At 38.1% G+C, this 20,488-nt stretch overlaps 1 long non-coding RNA gene across 1 annotated transcript in view; it reads right to left on the reverse strand.

Moving 5' to 3' along the window:
- The window catches only part of LOC128851516 (uncharacterized), a 143,907-nt gene that overhangs the window by 66,533 nt on the left and 56,886 nt on the right, over positions 1–20,488 (reverse strand). The window contains exons 4-5 of the long non-coding RNA XR_008448885.1: positions 10,221–10,308; positions 6,376–6,450 (exon numbers count right to left, since the gene is read on the reverse strand). This is a non-coding gene — a long non-coding RNA (uncharacterized LOC128851516). The remainder of the gene's footprint in view (positions 1–6,375; positions 6,451–10,220; positions 10,309–20,488) is intronic.

Here is a 20,488-nt window from a genome sequence, read left to right on the forward strand (position 1 = left end):
AACTCCAGTCTGCTGAAGAAAATTCAGTGTTCTGTTCTTTTAGTAAGGAGATAAATTTTCTCAGTGTCAAATATACTTCATTATTTGTATTTTTTTAAGAGAAAAAGAAACTTTCAGCAGAGAAAATGCAGGCTTTTGTTTGCAGAGCCAACATAATAGCATATATTAACACTGACAAACACCTTCAAGTCACTGCAGGACGAGTGAAATACAGCAATGATATATATCTGATATCAGAGATACTAAGATCAATGCAAAAGAAAAAGCCTATTCTTTAAGAGGATGTTATCTAGGATGGAGTAGCAGATAAACCTGATTATTCACAAGTGATAAAAGTTCCTCCTACCACAACATGCATACCACTAACAACAGTTAAAAGGTCCATCTAGCAGTAACAGAATAGACTTCCAAATATTCTGGGACACTCATGTTCTAAATTCCAGTTACTTCATATTAGCAATTGGAATTATGCTAATTTTTAAACAAATGCAAAGCTGTTTAAAGCATCAAATCCACATCTACTTTCCAGTATTCCCCTTTTTTCACTATTTCCCACCTCTATGCGGTATTATTGTAACTGTTGAAACATTAATACATTTACATTGAGTTGATTTCTAAATTAAAGTCTGATCATAAATGACAACAAGAGATTTTTATTTCAACATGCATTTCAGCAAGGAGAAAAATATAAAAAAAAACGCATTACAGGTTGTACCTAATTCTAGTCATAAAGGTAGATAACAACAGAGAAGCGGAAACAGGAAAAGGAAACAGCTAAATGAGAAACAGTAGCAATTGAAAAGAAATGGGTAATAGAGAAAGAAAAGAGTTGGAGAAATTCAAGACATAAAAGAAGTGAGGATGGTTAAAAGGGTTAATATATGTAGCATTATTTGAATGCTCAGCCATATTTACTGGAGCTTTAAGGATGCTGGGCTATTACTCATGTTTATTTCATCTCTGAACATCCATAACTTAAATCCCTGAGCTCCCCTAACTGACTTTTGATTTTCTACAGAGAGACAACCTATCAAACAGCAAAGAGTTTCTGCCTCCCTGCCACCATCCCAAAGTGACTCCTGGAAGATAATCAGTAGACAAAATATGTATTTATAATGCAGCCTTCAAGGGACTCGTAACCTGAGCCTCCGTGCAGCTAGGGGAGGGGAATGATTTGGCAACTGTTGATTTCACAGCATTTGACAGACGTGCGCCTCCATCCGGCACTGCCAGTTCTGAGTCACACATTTTTTCTTCTTGGCATTGGCTTCCTGTGGCTCTCAAGACAAACAGAGCTGCTTGCAGGCAGCATAGTTTCCATGAGCGCAGAGATCTCTGTGAATAATTTCTAAACCAAATAAGGCCCCATCATTCTGAAGAACCAACCATCTTGACATTTTTCATTGTAGGACTCAGGGCAAGGGTTTGGTTTCTCACCCACAACAATCAACTAGTTTGCAGGCCTACACTAAGAGGCTAATATGGGACCTGTGAGGCCACTGTTTTATGAGTAGACTCTGTTGCTCTTCAGATTTTGAAGATCTGAGCAGAAATTAACAAACTCTACCACCAGTGTGGAAATGCATTTCATATCATTGCAAGGTAGGAGAAGTTGGCTTTGTACCAGGCTGGGATGGTGATCTCACTGGCCTAACAGTGGTCTTTGGGTAGAGCCTTGTCTCTGTAAAGGTCTTCCCATGAGAGGGAAGCAGATGCAACCACTGATAAGGTTATCAAGCCTTTCATTACCTTGCTGACTGCATAGCATGTTGAATCATGATTCAAGGGATACCGTATGTCTGCAAAAGTTATAGCCTCAGCTACAGAGCGGAGCTGAACTTTAAATTACTATTACCATTATAAAACCCACTGCCTCAACTGGCTCTGATTCTCACTCGCTACACATTCTGGTCCATACACACAAACCAAAGTTAAAGATGGCTAAGCTCCACCTTCACCCTTCAGGAAGCAAATCTCAGGATGACCACCAAGCAAAACTGACACCTCAAGAGAGTGCTAGAGCCAGTACTAAATACATTCTGGGGATAAACAGAGGTCTGTCTCTGCTCTCTGGAGGTATTGATCCACTGCTTTTTAAAAGTACTGAATTCTCCCTAAGTGGAACAGCCTAGATACTCACAAGTAGAATTAGGAAAGCCCTTCTGAAACAAGCCTACCAGGCATTCTCCCTAGGAAGCAGAATCAGGGCAAGAGATTTCCGTGCTAGAGTTCCTATAGAAGTTGTCTTTAAATATAATGCTTCAATTACACTCTAACGAGTATTTCAGTTCTCCCCAAAGGTGAAGAAGTTATCCAAATATATTTTTGCTGTGTTCTAGCACCTCAGCTGGCTACTCTGCAATACATATCAGAAGCAGTGGTAGTTCTTAGTGGTGTGGGAAGTTTGGGTCGCTGTCCTGCTGGTCTCATGGCACACAGACAAATTCAGAATCTGTTCTTTCCCCTCTCCTTCGCAATTTTTTTTTTTTTTTTTTTTTGCTTTCTCTGAACAGCTTGACTGGCAGACTAAAGAATAATCCTGTTCACAGCTAATGTGCAATAACAGGATTGAGGAAAAAAAATGACTTAAGAAGCTTTCATCTGGGTCAGGAGATATCAATACCATATTTAAAGATATATGCTCTGCACCCTTGTGCATAGATAAATGTTTCAACTGAGGCTTTAAAAAAACAAATATCAAAAAACACTCCCCCAAAAAAACCATACTCCCATGACACAGCTACTGAACTATTAGACTGTGAAACAATCTCCACCCACAGTGTTTGCTTTCTTCACAGGTTATGGAGTGCTGCAAATGAGTCAAAGAAACTGTTTCCTTCTTATACAAAACCAGCTATGCAATCAAGGTTTCTTTTCACTGTTCTGAGTGCCCAAAGAACACTACTACAAACTGTGCCTGTCATATTGTCAGACGAAGGGAAGCAACATTTTCAGGTCATAGCCATCTCTGTCAGCCACTGATCTGCTCAACTATATGAGACAATTTGTATCCCTCAAAGTCTTTTCTGTACTGGTTCTCTAAACCACTTTCATTAGTGGCATCAACACCATGGATTTTATCTCTTATAAGTGCCTTTTCATCCAATAAAGACAAGTTGGATCTTTTGGACGACATCAAGGGACTACAACAAGTTCAAATCCCAGTCTTCAATTTCCTGTAGAATTCTGGATATGAGGGATTTTTTCATTACTTTTTATTACAGTTCCAAATATCATTAATGATAAAAAAGTAGTACAAAAACAGTAGCTGTTATGCTGGCTGTTATAAAGCAGATAACTTTACCAACCCAGCTTATAAATGGCCTGAGCCAGCTTTTCAGATGCCTTAATATCAGACTTGCATAGCTTGAGCTATAATATATCCGCATTATGCATTTACTCTGACTGTAATCCCAAAGTCTTAAGAGTAAATTCAGCTCTTGCTTGTGTATGTGTGTATGCACAACATATCTATTTGAGTGATGCTGAAACTGCTTATATTAGGCTTAAATTCAGTCCCTAGTCATCTTTCCAGGAGTTTAACTGTGGGTTTTTGTAGAGTCATGGAATCACAGAAAAATCTGGGTGAGGAGAGACATCCGGAGTTCATCTGACCCAACCTTCTACTGAAATCAGGGCCTTATGTCAGGTTAGGCACCTGTCAATCAGTCTCTAATCTTTCCAGTGAACAGGATCCTAACGTTTCTCTGTGCAACACATTCCAATTGTTTCTTATGGTTCAGATAATTTTTTTCTCACTATAGTCAGATGGAGGTTCCCTGACACTGTTCATGCCTTTTGCCTCTACCCTGTTACCACATACTTGTGAAGAGAGCACTTCCATCTTATCTATAATTACTTTTTAGAGATTGGAAAACTGATTAGCATCCCACAAAGCCTTCGTTCCTCTAGGTTGAATAAACCCAATTTCTTCATCCTTCCTTCATATATCAAGTTCTCCAATGCTCTAATCATCTTTGTGACATCTCCACTGAACCCTCTTTAGTTTTTCAATTTCTCCTGAACTGGAGGATCAAAAGTGGGCAAAGTATTCCAGCTGTGGCCTATCAAGTGGCAGATAGCATGAAATAATCACACCCTTTGATCTCCTGGCTCTACTGCAGCACAATATACTATTAGCTGTCATCACCACAGAGCTGCACTGTTGGGTCCTGTCCAGTTTGCTGTTTACTGAGACTCCCAGGTCCTTCTCAGCTGCACCACACTCCAGCCAGTCAGAGCCCAGTCTGTACTGCTGCTTGGGATTATTCCATTCCAGGTGTAGGACTTGACATTTATTTCCGTTAAAACTTTGTTGAGCCAGCCTTTCAGCCTGTCTATGTCATGGTGTATGGTGCCTTTTCCTTCTCACATTCTACCTCTCCTCCCAGTCTTGCATCATCTGCAAATTTGGCACACATGCATTAAAGCCTGTCATCCAGATTTTTTACAAAGATATAGAATAATATCAACCCCTGTGTTGACCCCCCAAAAATGCCACATGTAGCCAGCTGCAAATGTGTCTTTGAGCCACTAGCTACCAACAGCTTAGAGCTCAGCAATCTAGCCAGTTGTCCATATAACTTGTAGCCCTTATGTAATCCATATCTTATCAGGTTGTCAACAAGGATATTGTGGAGGAATCATGCCAGTTAGATGATGTCCAAAATACTACCATATTTCAATGACCAAGTTGTTTCATAATAAAGGACAATGTGCAGTTTACCCTCGGCAAATCTGTGTTGGCTTTTTTTGGTCACCTTGTTGTCCTTCATGTACTCATATACTCAGAAAGAGCTTCAGTGAGGACTCATTGCTCATTTTTTTCCAGCAATTGAAGTGAGGATGACTGGTCTGTCTTCTCCCAAATCATCTTTTTGCTTATTTTGTAGATGGGTTTAATATTTACAGTTTTTCTATCATCTGGGGCTCCCAAAATTTCCAGGACCATTATTAAAGACAGAAAAGAGCTTTGTGAAGATGTCAGCAAAACTGACACCATTTGAGTGCATTCTGTCACATTTTATAGACTTCTATGTGTCCAGTTTTTAAAGAAGGCATTGAGCACGTCAGCCTTCTCTGTGTCATTTTTTACTTACTTACTTTTTACTTACTTACTTTTACTTACTTGCCAATCTTGTTCAGAAGCAGGCCTTCACCTTCTTTGTACTTCTGGTTGCTACTAACATACCTCTAGGAGTCTTATTTTCTTGACCTGTCTTGAAGTCAGTTTCAAAGTATTCCACCACTGCAAAAATCTTATGGCCTCCAAAACAAAGTCTTCTGGTATCCCTCCCAACAGCTCCAGGAGTCAAATTGAGATGTGCTCCTATGAAGTTCTGAGACTCAATTCTGCTACATACTTTCCCCTGCCTCTTAAGAGGATGTCACTGCAGCCCAGGCTGCTGTTGAACATCATAATAATTGTAATAGGTCTACAGGCTATACAGAGTAATTAGAGGATACAGGCCTACAAAATGACACCTATCTACAGGCCATAAACTAGATGTAAATTCCTTGTCCAGCTATTCTGTAAGGTAAGTTTAATAGCATCATTAGAGACTGGATAATATGGGCCTCATCCTTCTTTCTAAGACTCTGGTAAAACCTTGCAATGAGTCACATAATCCACTCACTCTGTACTTTGCGCTACAAATTATTTCTCTGCAAGCATCAGAAGAAAGCATATGACACATTTTTAACAATTATGAATGAATTGGACGGGTGGGAGTGAAAAAGGTCTATCAATTTTTTTCAGGAATTCCTGAGAAAAATCTTGATTTCACCATCATCAAAATTAAAAATTTATGAAACTTTCTGGAGTCAGGATTCTACCCTCTCACGCCTTCCCAACAATATTACAATTTTCAAAAAGTTATATAAGTTCTAAAGTACAAATCCTGTCTCAAGTTTAAATTCTATGATAGCTGAACAATCCCTTTTAATTCATTTAGATTTTTAATCAACATAAATAGTGTTTATGGTAAACATATATGACACAAGTTCCCCAATGAAAATTTATATTTCACTTAGGAATGTCCAAATATCTGTCTCTGGACTGCAAAAGAATACTTTGTTTGCCATCATATCTCAGCCAACTAGGATTATTTCTAAGAACAATTATTTACTACAAGGGAACTCTGATAACAACAAATTGGCCAAAACAAAGAGAGGGCCTCATATAACAAAACATCTTTAGTCAATGTTCTTCCAAATAATGTTCCTTGGCTTTAACAGAAATTCTTTTGAATTTGTAAATTTAAAGGTAGCCAGCAGGGTACTTCTCTCTGTCATAACAATTTCCAAAGCTGGAAATTGCTGGAGTTTCAAGCAATCTCAACATCGTTCAATAAGACTTAGAAATTAAACATTTACCATACGTTGCAGAGTCCTTTGATCAAGTTCTGCAGGTGGAAATTGAGGACTGTTGCCAAAAAGAGTCTGCAGTTTCTAAATAGCAAAACAGAATTGTGTTATCACAGACTTTCCAGAATAAAAGTACTTTTCTCTTCCAGAGGCTGCCAACAACAGGTTTTCTAGTCCTACTCCTTTCTGTTTCCAAATTTTACCTTGTAATATCACACAGTTTTAAGATTTTTCAGGAACTTCTCATAATTAAAATCTTCTGCAATAGTACCTTCCTCTATGCTAGTGTCTGACCTAACATAATAGTTAAAAACAAAATAAAGGAAAAATAACCTCATTTATTTAGCTACAGTCCCTGCTGTTTTATTACAGACAACTCTACCAGTTCTCATCAAAATATTTTTAATCTTTCTTGGTATATTTCCTAAAATCTCAGATCCTACAGTCAAGCAAAAAATTTCAGTAGAAAGTAAGTGTTATGAACAGAACGTGTAAATTTTTTTAAAAAACTGAGACTATTTGAAGTAGTGTCAAGATTTTATGATGCCTGGCTCATGCTTTTTGAAGCTCAAGGTTGGCAACACATACATTCACATTGCCATAACTTGTAGCAATATTGCTGTCCTCATCCTGTTCTCAACAAAATGCTCCGAGTCAGAAAAGCACCTTTCCTGATGCCAATTTTATTACGAAAATGGTTTTCTAGACACAACCACATGAAATGCAAACCTAATGCCTTATCTTCAGCCTTGATGATTCTTAGCATTCTTCTTTCAGGGCTCACTCTTCTCAGACTCTAGCTGCACTTACCTACTATCAACTCCAACTTTCCATTTACTGGTAATGATGCAGCTACATCTTTAGACAACAGCATAATCACTTCAATGCAGCAAGGTACAAGAGACAAACACTGTCTATGTCTTAAAGCTACCTTTCTATAATGCATGCTTTTTCACTGCACCTGACCAAAATAAAAGACATTCTCCTATCTACAATATCTTCATATTTCATGCAATTTATTGGAATAGAATGTGGGTTACAATATCCCGTGCAAATTAGTCCAAAACACGCTAAATTGTGAGGTGAAAAAGGTGTCATTCTCTAGAAACTGAGAAGTGCTGAGAAAAAGACAGCTTAGTAACAGTTTTGTTAACATGATGCCATCAATATTTGCAAGGTTGATCTCTTCTGGACATACACAGACATGCAAGAAGACAGTGTTCTGGCTTTAGAGTCTTCAGGATTTGCAGTAAATTACATGACTAAAATAAGAAGTTTACCTTTGCAATGCTTTTTACTAAATTTACAAAATGGTCTTGAAGTAGTTGAGACCCATCTCACCCCCTTGCTAAACTGTTTGCTCTTGAGTAACAACATAGACAGCAAATCACTATTAGTTTATCCTTAATGTGACAGCAGTTGAAAAAAATCAGCTTTCCAAATGCTCTAAAGATTCAAACTTATCTTTATGAACTTCAGATCTACACATTCCAGAACAGGAAAAAAAATTCAGTTAATTGAAACTCACAGCAATTCAACTTCACATGACAAAAAATATTTTGTCTTATATTGCATTTCCACACAGCACATTCATCAGACAGCCATGTCACAAGACCCTGCTTCTTGAGATAGCAATGAACTCACAATTGAAACAAATTATTTCACTGGTATGAAAGTATGTTTCTAAACCATGCATATTGGCAAGGTAATGATTTGTATTGCTTCCTTATTGAGCCGACTTTAGCACTAAAGCATTATTCATGAAGCCATGCATAATGGTAAGAGCATTCTATTTGATGATGTGATAGGTAAGTAAAGGTGGAAACAAAGTGGGAGAAAGTATTTCTTTGCTTTATGATGCCAAAAAAAAAGCTTTCAGCTTATTCACCCTTGGAAGACAGGCGATTGTAACTGTGCATATTCCTCTGTAGTGCACATTTTACTAGAGACAAGCACAGTTTGAATAGCCTAAGTTTTCAGGGCTACTCTGACTTTCATCTTGCCTGGATTACTGTGAGTACTCCCATGTGCTGGATAGGCACAACCAAAAAGAACAAGATGTCAGTGAGAGAAATGGGCCAAAAGATGTTGCTTGATTCCTAGGGTAAAATTTGCTTTTTTTGCTTTCACCCTTCAACACTGCATTCCCATACCACAGTCAGTGTTACTAAGGAGCTCCAAGGCAGAATACTGGGGACAGCTCTGAGCTGAAAAAGAGGCTGAGGGAATTTGATTTCCATGTCTAATTCCTATCAAGTCTAATGAACAGAAGTGATCTACTAGCCTTTTAGAAATATGAAATAGGGAAAAAACGAAACATTTCCAATGTCTGCTGAGCAGGGTTCATTTTTAACTAGTACGAATATTTGTCATTTAAATGTACAGTGCCCAGAAGCTGCCAAGCTGACAATGCTTTTCAATTATAATAAAAAGCATATCTGAAGTTTCTCTTTTCCTGAAGGGCAACATCTGTCTGAGCGGCAGAATCTGCTCTGTAACTTAAAGCATCTGCACAATCTCTTTTGCAATGTAAGATATCCATTGTGTCAGTTAGAACAAGGTAGCTAGACATTCCTTACACCTCCTGTTAACTTGGGCAACAGTCATGTTGCCAGAGATAATTAAGACTCACAGTTTAAACACCGGACTTGGGTAGAAACAGACACCATCTTCTCTTCTGTTTTGTTTCCTGGTAGCTTCCCTCCAAATATTAGTTGTCATTATTGTTAAACAGTTTACAACTTCCATTGGAAGTGCGCAGTTCATAACAGACGTTATAATCCCTGCAACAGATAAATCTATCTTTCTTTCAGGACAGGTCTGCCCTTGTCTTGCAAAATAAGATGATAGCTCTGATGGTCCCTTCATGGAGATTTGTACTCAAAAATCTAGCGGGGGAGTATGTCTGAGCCCTGGAACAAATATGCAGAATCTAGCTTCTACCATCTCATTGCTCAAACTTCAAAGCACTCATCCTTCTCCATCTATCCATTTGTCTCCTCCCCTACATGCTCAAAGTCTTGTGATAAGCAGAAAGTGAAGGACAGAGCTGCAGAAATAACTGAGCTGCTCTTCAAAAAAATGGAAAGGCACATGTGGAAGGATCGTTTTTCTGCATAAATTGTGCAAGAGTCTTCATTTGCTCACTGCTTTTGTGCTGCTCTCCTTACTACATAACTGATATGAAATTCTCAGTACTTTCAGGACTGGTCCATGAGAGGTGGCTGGTGGAGGTTTTAGCCTTATTTTACTGATTTGGCAACAGAAATTCAAAGACAGTAATCTCATATGAAATAAAATTGCAGCTAGTTTACCTGCTTATTTTGTAATTTTAGTTCATTTCTCATTAGTAATTTTATAGAACTCTAATGACCATGAAAATACAAAATGAACTATTTGTCACTCCTCTTCCTGGTGGGCGAGTCTCTGAATTATTTCTCCTTATTAAGTAAAAAACTTCCATTTGGTTGGCATGACAGTGACACAGGATCTCTTAACAGCTTTTTCAAGGGCTACTGGACACTATAGAGCTTTCTCCACGGGAAATAAGAGCCTATACCTCCATATTATAAGGAGTCACATAGGTAATCTCTACTCATTAAGAGAAGAGTATGCCTCATTCAGCATCAAATCAATAGACAATGTTTTCCTAATTCACCATAGCAACAATGATAAAATGGCAGAAGAGCGAGAACAGCCTGTAAAGCAGACTATGTGTTGGGGATGTTAAAAGACGCAAGACAACAGCTTACATTTTGGCTTTGTTGCATATAGAGCTATGCTAGTGGTCAGTGCAAGATTAGCAAAAGATAAAAGGCAAAAAGATGTGTTGTGTGATAGTGTCATCTACCTACCTGTAAGAAGCATACAGCATAGTCTTGTAACTCTCACGACTGCTACAGTTGCTCTCCAGGTAAAACATTTAGCATTGTGACATCCCAACTAGAAATAAAACTGTTGTGAGATAAATGAATTGTGGTGTTCCATATTTTTTAAGATGCAAAATAGGGAATAAAGAAAAAAAAAAAAGAATGTGTTTTATTACCACCAAAACTCCAAAATCAGATTAAGACCTTAATAACAGAACTTATAATAAACTGTTCCTAGTGGGTAGGATCCGTGAAGATAATAAACCGAAGAAAAAGTATTGCCTTACAAATGAAAACGAAGCCATGGAAAAGTTGCTTTCATATTAATAGGTAGGATGGGAATACACACTAGAAGCTGGCCAATGTCGAATATGAAATGAAATATCTCAGAAGATGGTATGCTTGGTTACATTCAGCCGCCTGCTCCATTTTTCATGGTGTATTTCTGAGGTTTTGCAGTCTCACACAGACATAATTGTGGAACCCGGTTTACATCACTTGAACAAAGTGAGTATAGAGCCTGGAATAAATTCCAGGCTGAAAGTCCATACACCTGAATGGTACCAGACTGCCACCTTAAATATTTAGTACACAGAATATTCTGTGCTTTCTATCACACCCCTCAAAAAAAACGTTTTATTAACTCTATAACCAAGTTGACTTTTTAATAGAATTATATGCCTCAAAATATCATTTCAGAACCACTAAAACCATTGAAATAAGATAACATTAAGCACAAATAAGAGTGGTAAGACTAATAAATTAATGCAAAATGTCATGTCACTGAACAGATCCAATCAGTTCCACCACAGCGGTATGATATCCCTCATCACGTTCAACTTACTGGGAAGACAGGCAGCAGTATTATGACCAAAATATATCTTTAAAAAAATTAAAGATTGAAAAAAAATATGAAACTCAATGCAATGCTGTAGAGAAAACTAAGTACAACTCTAAGCAAGAAAGTGAAATACCTTAGTAACACGTGAGAAACTTGGAAGTGGAAAAAAATGAGATTTTTGCTTCATGGACATTGTCTTATGCCTAGTACTTACATCATTCTACATTCAATTTATACTGAATTCCACTGACCTTGCTTACAATCAAAACAGCAACAGTGAAAGACATTTTATCTTAATAAAATAACTTCTTTATGGTCTGTGATAAAGAAGTCAACATTAGGTGCTCACACTTGTTTCCCTGTAACCATTCTGTAACAGTAGAGCATCACACCTTGGATAGTAGGTGCCTTTAAATACTTTCTAAAGTTTGTATGAATATGCACATTAAGCTAGCACCCAACATGCATTTATCCTATTGACACAGAAATAAAAGATGTCCTTGGGTATTCTTAATGCACGAAGTATGAAGGATTCATAACAAAAAAGAAATTCTTAGTTACCCTTTCAGTCACAGAAACTAGATAAAGTACCTGGAACTTGAACTGAAGTCTTTTTCTTTTTTTAACCTCTCTATACCTTTTACACCTCACATATAATTGGAAATGCAATTAAAATTTTCCTCTTTTGTGTTTTCAACTCAAGTATGATCAACATGTGACGATGGGTTAATTTCAGGGTGTGGGATTATTTTTTTTTTACTTCATTTCTAACTTCAAATGGCTCCTCTTTGTATTACTCAGAGATAACACAAGAGTGGATAGAAGATTAGAAATTATGCACTTCATAAATATCTATGACACATTCTATATGGTTTTATTTAAACTCTTAATCTCATAGAAGCAGGTGGAACATTCGTCCTATTGTCAGTCTAACCATACTAATAGCAGGTAAATTTGGCTTTTTAGAGAGGACTAAAAATATCTACAACAATGGTACACATATCTTATCCTTAGTGCAACACTTGTGAAATTTCATGATCCTCCTTTTCTCAAGAAGTATCCTGGGACTTTCAGGGGGAAACACCAAAACAAACAATTCCTACACATTCAGAGGAGCATATCTTCTTTTTCCCAGCCTGAGTCTTTCCAAGCAGTCCTTTGAACCAGTACCCTTTTTGGATTCAAATAATGTGACTAGAAATTGCTATATAAGTCTCAGAATCTACTATACCCATTAAGCTATAGTTTTCCCTCCACCTCTTACTAAGTCAAACACAACAGTCACCTTTTGTTATTTATTTAGTTCTACAGGTGAACCTGTTTGCCTTATTTCTAATTCCTCATGTAGCCTTTAACTCAGTTACAGTAAGCAACCCAGCACTGTTGTGGTTAGCAAGCAGAACAGACATGTTTGTTCCTCTGTTCACTTAAGTGCATTGAGGCTTGTATTAAAGAGCTTTTAAAGATAATTGAGAATCTCAACCTTTTTGTTTACCCAGGCCCTTGAAAATCTCATCTTCCTTTGACTTTAATCTGGTAAATCTTTGATGTTAGTCGTTAACCTGCTTGTATTTATGAACAACTGAAAATCCACACTACTACAGAGGAGTGAGCCTCTGCTTAATCTGTGCACGTGTTGGGGGGAGGAGGACAAGTGTGAGAGAAGAAGCTTTATTGAACCAATTTCCATGAATAAATCATTTACACTTGAAGAGTTTTCTCTTACCACAGGACAGCTGGACAAGTTACTGCCCAAAAAGTATGTTGTAAACATTGAGGTGTTTACAGACCAGGAAATATTTAATTGCTTGGAGAAAAACAGATAAAGATATGCAGTTTCAAGGAAAAAGAAAGTGTTGTTCATATTTGTCTTTTAAGGTCTTTTACATTCATAGGCATTCCCTTGGTGGGGTCATTTTAAATACTTTTCTTTCTCATATACATTTCACAAGTCACAGGGCGCTGCAATAACATGGTACATCCTTGTCCCATTTAGGCTGATTTCAGACATTCACACCTACACCAAAAGCAGCACCTAATTTGTTCTGCTGTCCCAGTGGTTCAGGATCTAAGCCTCCTCTAGGACACTCAACGCGCCTTTAGCAGAGGTATTGCCACTGATATGTGCTGCAGCCTCACGGGCTCTCCTCCCAGTGGGGCAGTGCAAGGGCTTCTCTGTGGGCTGAAACATCAGCCATCAAATACTTCAGGTAATTGAAACCAATACAGTGACATTGAAGTTACCTGCGGTGTGGCCCAATTTCACATAAAGCTGGCATGGGTGAATTTCTAGCGCACCACACACACACACACAAAAAAAAAAAAGTGCCCTCAAGAACTCTCAATAGTATTCCACAAATCAGTTACAAATACTGATGCCGGACAGCCACAACATTCGTATTGATGACCTGGATATTTATAGTCAGAGGAAAGGCAGCAGCACACTTCCTCTCCTTTTCACTCTAACATGTACACCCTTTTAAGCCTCATTTAGGAATGCATCCAGATTACATCTGTTGATTCCTCACCATGAAATCACCCCAGGCAAAGTGCAAGTGTATAGCAGAATGCAGCTGTGGAGCTCAGCTTTGCTTGAATTTGCATGATACTTTGCTGGCATTCAGAGTTCACATCACTGCAGCCAAAGTGGGCCACCAAGAATAAAAGCCATCCAGAGGCTGGTTGCTGGTGAGTGAGATCAATACGACTTGTGGCTTCTTCCTTTGACACTGAATCTTGTCACTCTGTGCAGAATAAAGTTACCTCTGAGAGGTAACCGAGGGCAATTCACACTTGCCTCACACAAAGTGAGCAGCCTGCACAAAGTTTCATAGATATCACAATTTCTGTCTAACGGTCCAAATAACAGGATGCAAAAAATCCTGGAAAGTATGAACAAAGAGTATCTCTGTCAAACCCTAGGGAACACAACAAGTGTAAATATGTATTTATTATTATTTGTTTTACTTTTTAAAAAGTCAAGAAAGGTGATACATGTGAAAGGAAAATATTAATTGTGGTGTGCTCAAAAAGTCCTTCTTGAGGTTCCAAAAAAAAAAGAGGAGCTAGATTCTCTTCTAAGATTCAAAGAACCCTCACTGTGCTGGACCAGCAGAGCAGCACAGTTTGAAGTTGAAAAGAGGGATAGCGTGGCTGCTTGTCTTTGAAGAGTGGAATAAGTCAGAGTGGCATTTAAGAAGCTTGGAAAGGACTTTTAGAAATATACATCTTTTTCCTGAGGAAAAAAATATTTATATTTTAAAATGGTGGAAGTTCAATGAAAAGTGGGAAAAACTGTTTTATGAAACTTCATTTCATTGATCCATTTTCTATAAATAGCACCTTTTTCTCAAATACCTATATCGATGAATGTATTTTTAAACATTGCACATACTTGGCAATGAAAAATGTTACACATATATGCATATACAGTGTGTGTATGCATGATTGTAGAAATGTATGCACACATATATACACATTCATACAGAATAAATATACACACATTATATATTTATTTAAGAGACCATAGTTGTGTACATTTATGTGTATTAATTGGAGCAAATTCACACCTTGGCAGTAATGCAAGGATTTAGTCTTGCATATGCAAATAAATCGATCAGTTTAAACCTGGACAGCAGTGAACATGAGTAATCTCCTCCCAGCGGTCAAAGCCTCACCTAAGATTTATCTACAAAATTTTCTTCTTAGCCCATAACAGCATATGAGAAATCAAGTGCAGGCCCCATGTATTCCCCTTTACCCTCAAAAAGGAGGAATATCTCCAGCCACAAATATAAAGTGAAATTGCCTCTAATATTTTAGATATCTGTTAACATAAAATTAATTATCTAGTGCTGATCACCACAGCTAGGAAATGTTACTGCTAAACCAAACACTAATTTTCTTTGTACCCTAGTATTTTTTGAATATTAAGAACATTATTGGGGATGGTCACTAATACATCAGACCAAAAAATCCAGCCAGCCCAGTGCCTTGTCTCTCATGGTGGTAAAAAAAAAAATGAAGAAAACCTACAAATAACGAAAAATTAACTGTAGACCAAGCACACATTTATATTGTTTTAGCATCCCTTCCATGCAAGAGTCCCAAGAGTATAGCCTGGATTGTCCTGATCTGATATCACTTCATACTGTTTTTCACAGCTGCAAACCCACAGAGACAAGCCCAGGCTGCACAGAGTTTAATAAGCAATGCATAGAAGGGTGGGAGCTAAATTTATCTGCTTTAGAGCAGGATCATGCCTTCTGCCAAGCAGGGACAAACTGTGAGACAGGGATAGGTGTCAAGGACTTAAGATGCCTTCCCCTACAGCGATGCCAGCACCAAAAGGGGAGCAGTTGTAAAGCAACACAGGCCACAAAAACCAAAAGCACAGGATAAGGGAGCACACATGTGATCCTGCATCTTTGCACATTCGATGATCAGCCACTTGAACTAAGCCAGCACGGACGGAAAATACCCTGCTACCGATTTTGACCTAAAGCCGATTACCCTTCCCACAGTCTATGACAAGATTGGGAAGCGGATCCAAGTTTCCCAATTTTGTCTCTTTTCTGTTCCCAAGAGCATGTGATTAAGCAAATATCCCTTAATCAGGATCAGCTTTACTCCTAAATCCCATACTAGTATAAGAATATATCACGTTAAGATTTCTGCTAGCAATTTTAAAATTTGAGAAAATGAAAGCCAGTTCTGATTTTTTTCTACATGCCAAATTTCACTTTCTGCTCCTGCACTAGGCTGGTATTGGCACAGAATCACAGAATGGTTGAGGCTGGAAGGGACTGCTGAAAATCATCTACTCTAACCTTGTTGAAGCAGGGTCACCTAGAGCTGGTTGCCTAGGACCATGCCATGTCCAGATAGCTTTTGAATATCTTGAAGGAGAGAGACTCCACAAACCTCTCAAACCAACGTGTTCCAGTGATCAAATTACTAGGAGTTACAGGCATGCATTCCTCCCACATAACTAAGTAGGAGGAAAAGAGGAGACAGAAGAGCTAAGTGTCCTGGATCTCCCTCTTACCTGCCATGAGTTTGTGGTTTGTGATTCCATACCCAGAAACTGCTAATTGTTAGGGCTATTCCCAGCCCTGGCTGTTTCTAGACTTCTCAGTCCAGTCCTGTATGAGTCACTCAAGGTACTTCTCAGTCCCCACAGTCAAAACATATATAAGCTGACATGCTCTGAAAACATAGTCATTGTTTTAGCACATATGACTCCCACACAGAAGTTGCCAGATTAGATGAGGTCACTGGTCAGCACAGATTTCTGTCCCAACTGAGAGAGTAAACAGGACTTCCAAAGAAAGGATAAAAGCCCTTCAGTGGACAGTCAGGCAGAACTGTCCAATTTTGAACAATCTCTTGCCAAGTTCAGGTAGTCACTGACTGCCTTGCGGCCTTGAAGCACATGGACTCATCTCCCTCGTGCATTTTACTGCAACTAGAAAAACCACAGATCTTTTCATTTGTCACATACAAGGCTGAATCTTCATTTCTGTGGTACCAAATTCACTGTCTTGGCCATAAAGCCCTTCAGACACTGTTTTTTGGGTTTTTATGCATAGACTGTATCTTCTTTCAGATCTGAATGGGACAGTGGAAGCACAAGCTGCTTGGAAAGACAATGTCAAATGTGGTAATACTGTGTTTTATACTGACATCAAAACCACTAAATCTACTCAAGACAATTCCCATCCCTATCACATGCACCACAGCTTTCTAGTGAACTACCTTTTTTATTTGAAAAAAAGAGAAAAGCAGAATGCAGGAAGATCCCATATGGCTTCACATGCAATCCACTCAGGAAACGAAGTAAGTCACACAAATTATCTAAGAGTCTTGAGTAGCAATCTTCCACATTTAACAAGGCATGGTGAGGACAATATCCCAAAATAAGAACATTGCATTTGGATGGCAATGAACTGAATAAGAGCACCACTATGTTTATCTTGCCTTGTTCAAGTTATGTTATTTTCAGTACACGTAGTTGTGATACTCATGCTACCACTGAATTTATTAATGGACAATATCTCATGTAAACTCATTAGCATAATTTGTGTTCAGATGTTCAGAACTTCATAAAGTATTAGCAACAACAGACAATAGATTTGGTCTCCAATAAAAGTATTGGTTTGGTTTCCTCAACAAAAGTATTGTGTTATACACATTCAAAAAGGGAATTTTGCAGTTAAAGCATTTTTTATCATTACTCATAAAAAAACCCGAAAATAATGGAAATTCATAGACTCATAGAAATAATATGGATATCAAAAAGTCATCTAGTTCATAACTCTCCCAAGGTAAGATGAATATTACATAATTTAGGTCACCTAATCTAGCTCTCCATTCTGTACTTCTGTCCTTTATTATAGTTGCATTTTATGTATCTGTCATATCTTACATAGCCTAAGTCACTAGGTATCTACAGTCAATCATGCATCATTACTAAAATTAATCATCTTATTATTAAGAGCATCTGTTCACCCAATTTTCCTTCTAGCAGAAACTTTTTTTTAACCCTAGCATAACTGTTCACATTTTTGCCGTTTATCTCGCCAACGTAGTTTACAGAACTTATCTTAAATATCTCAGCACAGCCGATGTGAATTTGCACAGCAGTTTTCTGTGCATTTCCCCAGCTCTGTGAGTTGCTCTTTACTCATACACTGTCATTTGGAAATGGTAGGTTAGTCTAGTAGCTCTCACCAAGCAACAGCACTGAGGTGTTGGTAAAACGAAATGTATTTTTCAAGAAAGAAGCGCAAGGAAAACTATACATATAGTTTTTTTAGATACAGATAGATATATAATTTAAAAGAAACAAAAATCAACAAAACAACAAAAACCTACTTGCAAAGCCTATGTTTTGCATCCACTGCATTCCCTTCCATTTCTGCAGTTCCAGTGTAAGAAGAGATCAGGTTAGGTCATTCCTCAGAGGAATATGATTCATTCCTCCTAGGAGCCATAAGATCAAAAACCATAAAATGTAAAGTCTGTTTCAGGTTTCTGTTGAGACTTCTTTTGTCCCATTCAGGTATGGGTTCTGCCTCTTCACAACTGAAATAAGTTGTAATAAAATAAACAAAGACATTCCTGTGGAATCCAAGCGAAGTGTGACTAAATTCTTGTCTCCAGTACTTCCTTTAGTTATTCTAGTGACAAAAAAATCTTGTCCCAACATGGGGTGCTAGGTCCCATATTGTTTTTAACAGATTCCTTAATAACATTTCTCTTTTGTATTTCCCAGCATGAAGTTTTGTTTAGTAGAATTCCTTGCGGGGCTGTTTGCCCTGAGGACAAAAAGTCTATTTTCCTTTCTCAACTAATAGTCCATTTAAAATGACCAAAAGCCCATCTCCCTGAAAGAATGGGCATGAACTATGGATGAACTATGGGGCATTTCAGCTTATAAAAAAAAAAAAATTAGAAAAACCCTAAGAAGTTGCAAAGTCTTTGAATCAAGAATTCAGACGATCTACATCCAACATAAGAATTACACCGATGTCCCTCAGGGCTGGACCTAAATAAATATCGGGTTCCTCAACACTGCTACTGACATTATATTACACTGAATAATAAATAGTTCCCTTCCTCCCTAACCCGAGAAAGCCCCAGCAAAATGTACATGAAATATAACACTGATTAGGGATCAGGAACATCACCACAAACTCCAGAGATTAGTGTCTGCAGATCAGAAACTCAGATGGCTGGGAGAAGAAATTTATCAGTCAGTAGGAAACATATTCAACTTTGATCCTGCTGTTTCATGTTTGTTTCTGGTTTCTTTTGGCGCATTTGCAGTATCAAATGCCACAATACTGATGAACGCTATGATATGACTAAGAGTGCAAACTAAGCAAAACTCAGAGAGTCTAGCAACGGATTTAAGACTCAATGCCCTTGTAAACCCATATCCCCTGGTTTTTAGGTTCAGTCAAATGTTGATTGAGAAAAATACATGTAACTATGCTTGTAAATCTGCCCTATACTTCCCTCCATCACTTTATAAAGGTTAGTGCTGAAATGTAGTAAACAGGCATTAATAGAGATCGTATTCATCTTTAGAAATGAGCAACTGATAGCTTTGCAAAGCCATGTTGACATTTTGCCACTCGGCTCTGCTGCCAGTAAAATTTGGTAATTTAATGAAGCAGAGATCTAACAAATGCTCAAACCTCGGTGGATTATTCAGCATCAAGGTTTGCATTACAGTGTGTGAAAAAAAGGATTAAAGAAGTACTTTTTAGATATAGAAAACCCTGAGCACTGGATTAAAGCGCAACGGAGCTGGCAAGACGGGTACAGTATCTATAGAATTTAATGGTAACCTGGCTCTATCAGGCCCTACAGCTTTCATTTCAATGCAGCATTTTCTTCTTAATCCCTTGTTTGCCAGCGGTAATGCTGTTGGATTAGAGTGGCCATTGGGCTGTGGCTACTTACATAAAAATTAGGGAAATGTCTTTAATAAGGAAAAAAATTACATGGCTGCTTTATGTTAGAAAGGTTTCATAACTTTGAACCCTGCTGCTTCTGTGAATCTCTACTAAGTTTAAAAAATCAGGAGAAAAAGTCTTTCACTTATGGCAGACAGCAAAAACTTCCAGCCATTATCTGTCACAGCAAGAACATCATGTTGAAGCTGAGGAGATTAGTGAGTGTGGCGGCATAAAGTTAACATTTTGTTGGCTAAAACAGATAGCAGATACTCAACTGGTTTAAATTGCCAACCCTACATCAACTTTGAAATGATGATTCTAGTTTATATCCACTGTATCAGAAATAGTAACTGAGGGGCAGAAATAGGCTTATATAGGAAAAAGATGATCCATATCCACTAAATATTTTCCTGCTTCATTTCAAGTATTCCTGTCTTGAATATCTACCCACTCTCTTAACACAATTTCTCCTTTACAATTTTCTGGAGCAAAAGATTGAAAAACCTTCACCTGGTATCATAGGCTGAGAGGTGAAATGCAGTCCTTAGCAGCAGCAACCCAGATTTGGGAAATGAAGAGCTAGCTCTGGAGTTGTAAGTGAAGGTGTCCACACATTACAGATGGGCAATCCCAGCATATCTGGTCTTCACCAGGTGGAAGACATCGAACCATATAACTGACTGGCATTTTTGGGGGAAGGAGGCTAGAAAAGATAGAGGGGCAACTCTAGTCAGTTATGAAATCAGAAGGCAAATGGAGGAAGAAAGATCAATTAAGGATCACTAAGCAAATATAACATGTTCCCCTTAAAGTTTTGGTTTGTACCACCTGGGCAACAAGAAAAGAAAGGGTGCTCAGTTGGGCCAGCTAGACCTCCCTCACAGCATGAGCTTCTCAGAGGTTACTGCGGAAGCAAGTGTCACAGGCAGACAAAGTTTCAGACA

This window comes from Cuculus canorus, chromosome 2 (assembly GCF_017976375.1).
Source record: "Cuculus canorus isolate bCucCan1 chromosome 2, bCucCan1.pri, whole genome shotgun sequence".
In the NCBI taxonomy this organism is placed as follows: domain Eukaryota; kingdom Metazoa; phylum Chordata; class Aves; order Cuculiformes; family Cuculidae; genus Cuculus; species Cuculus canorus.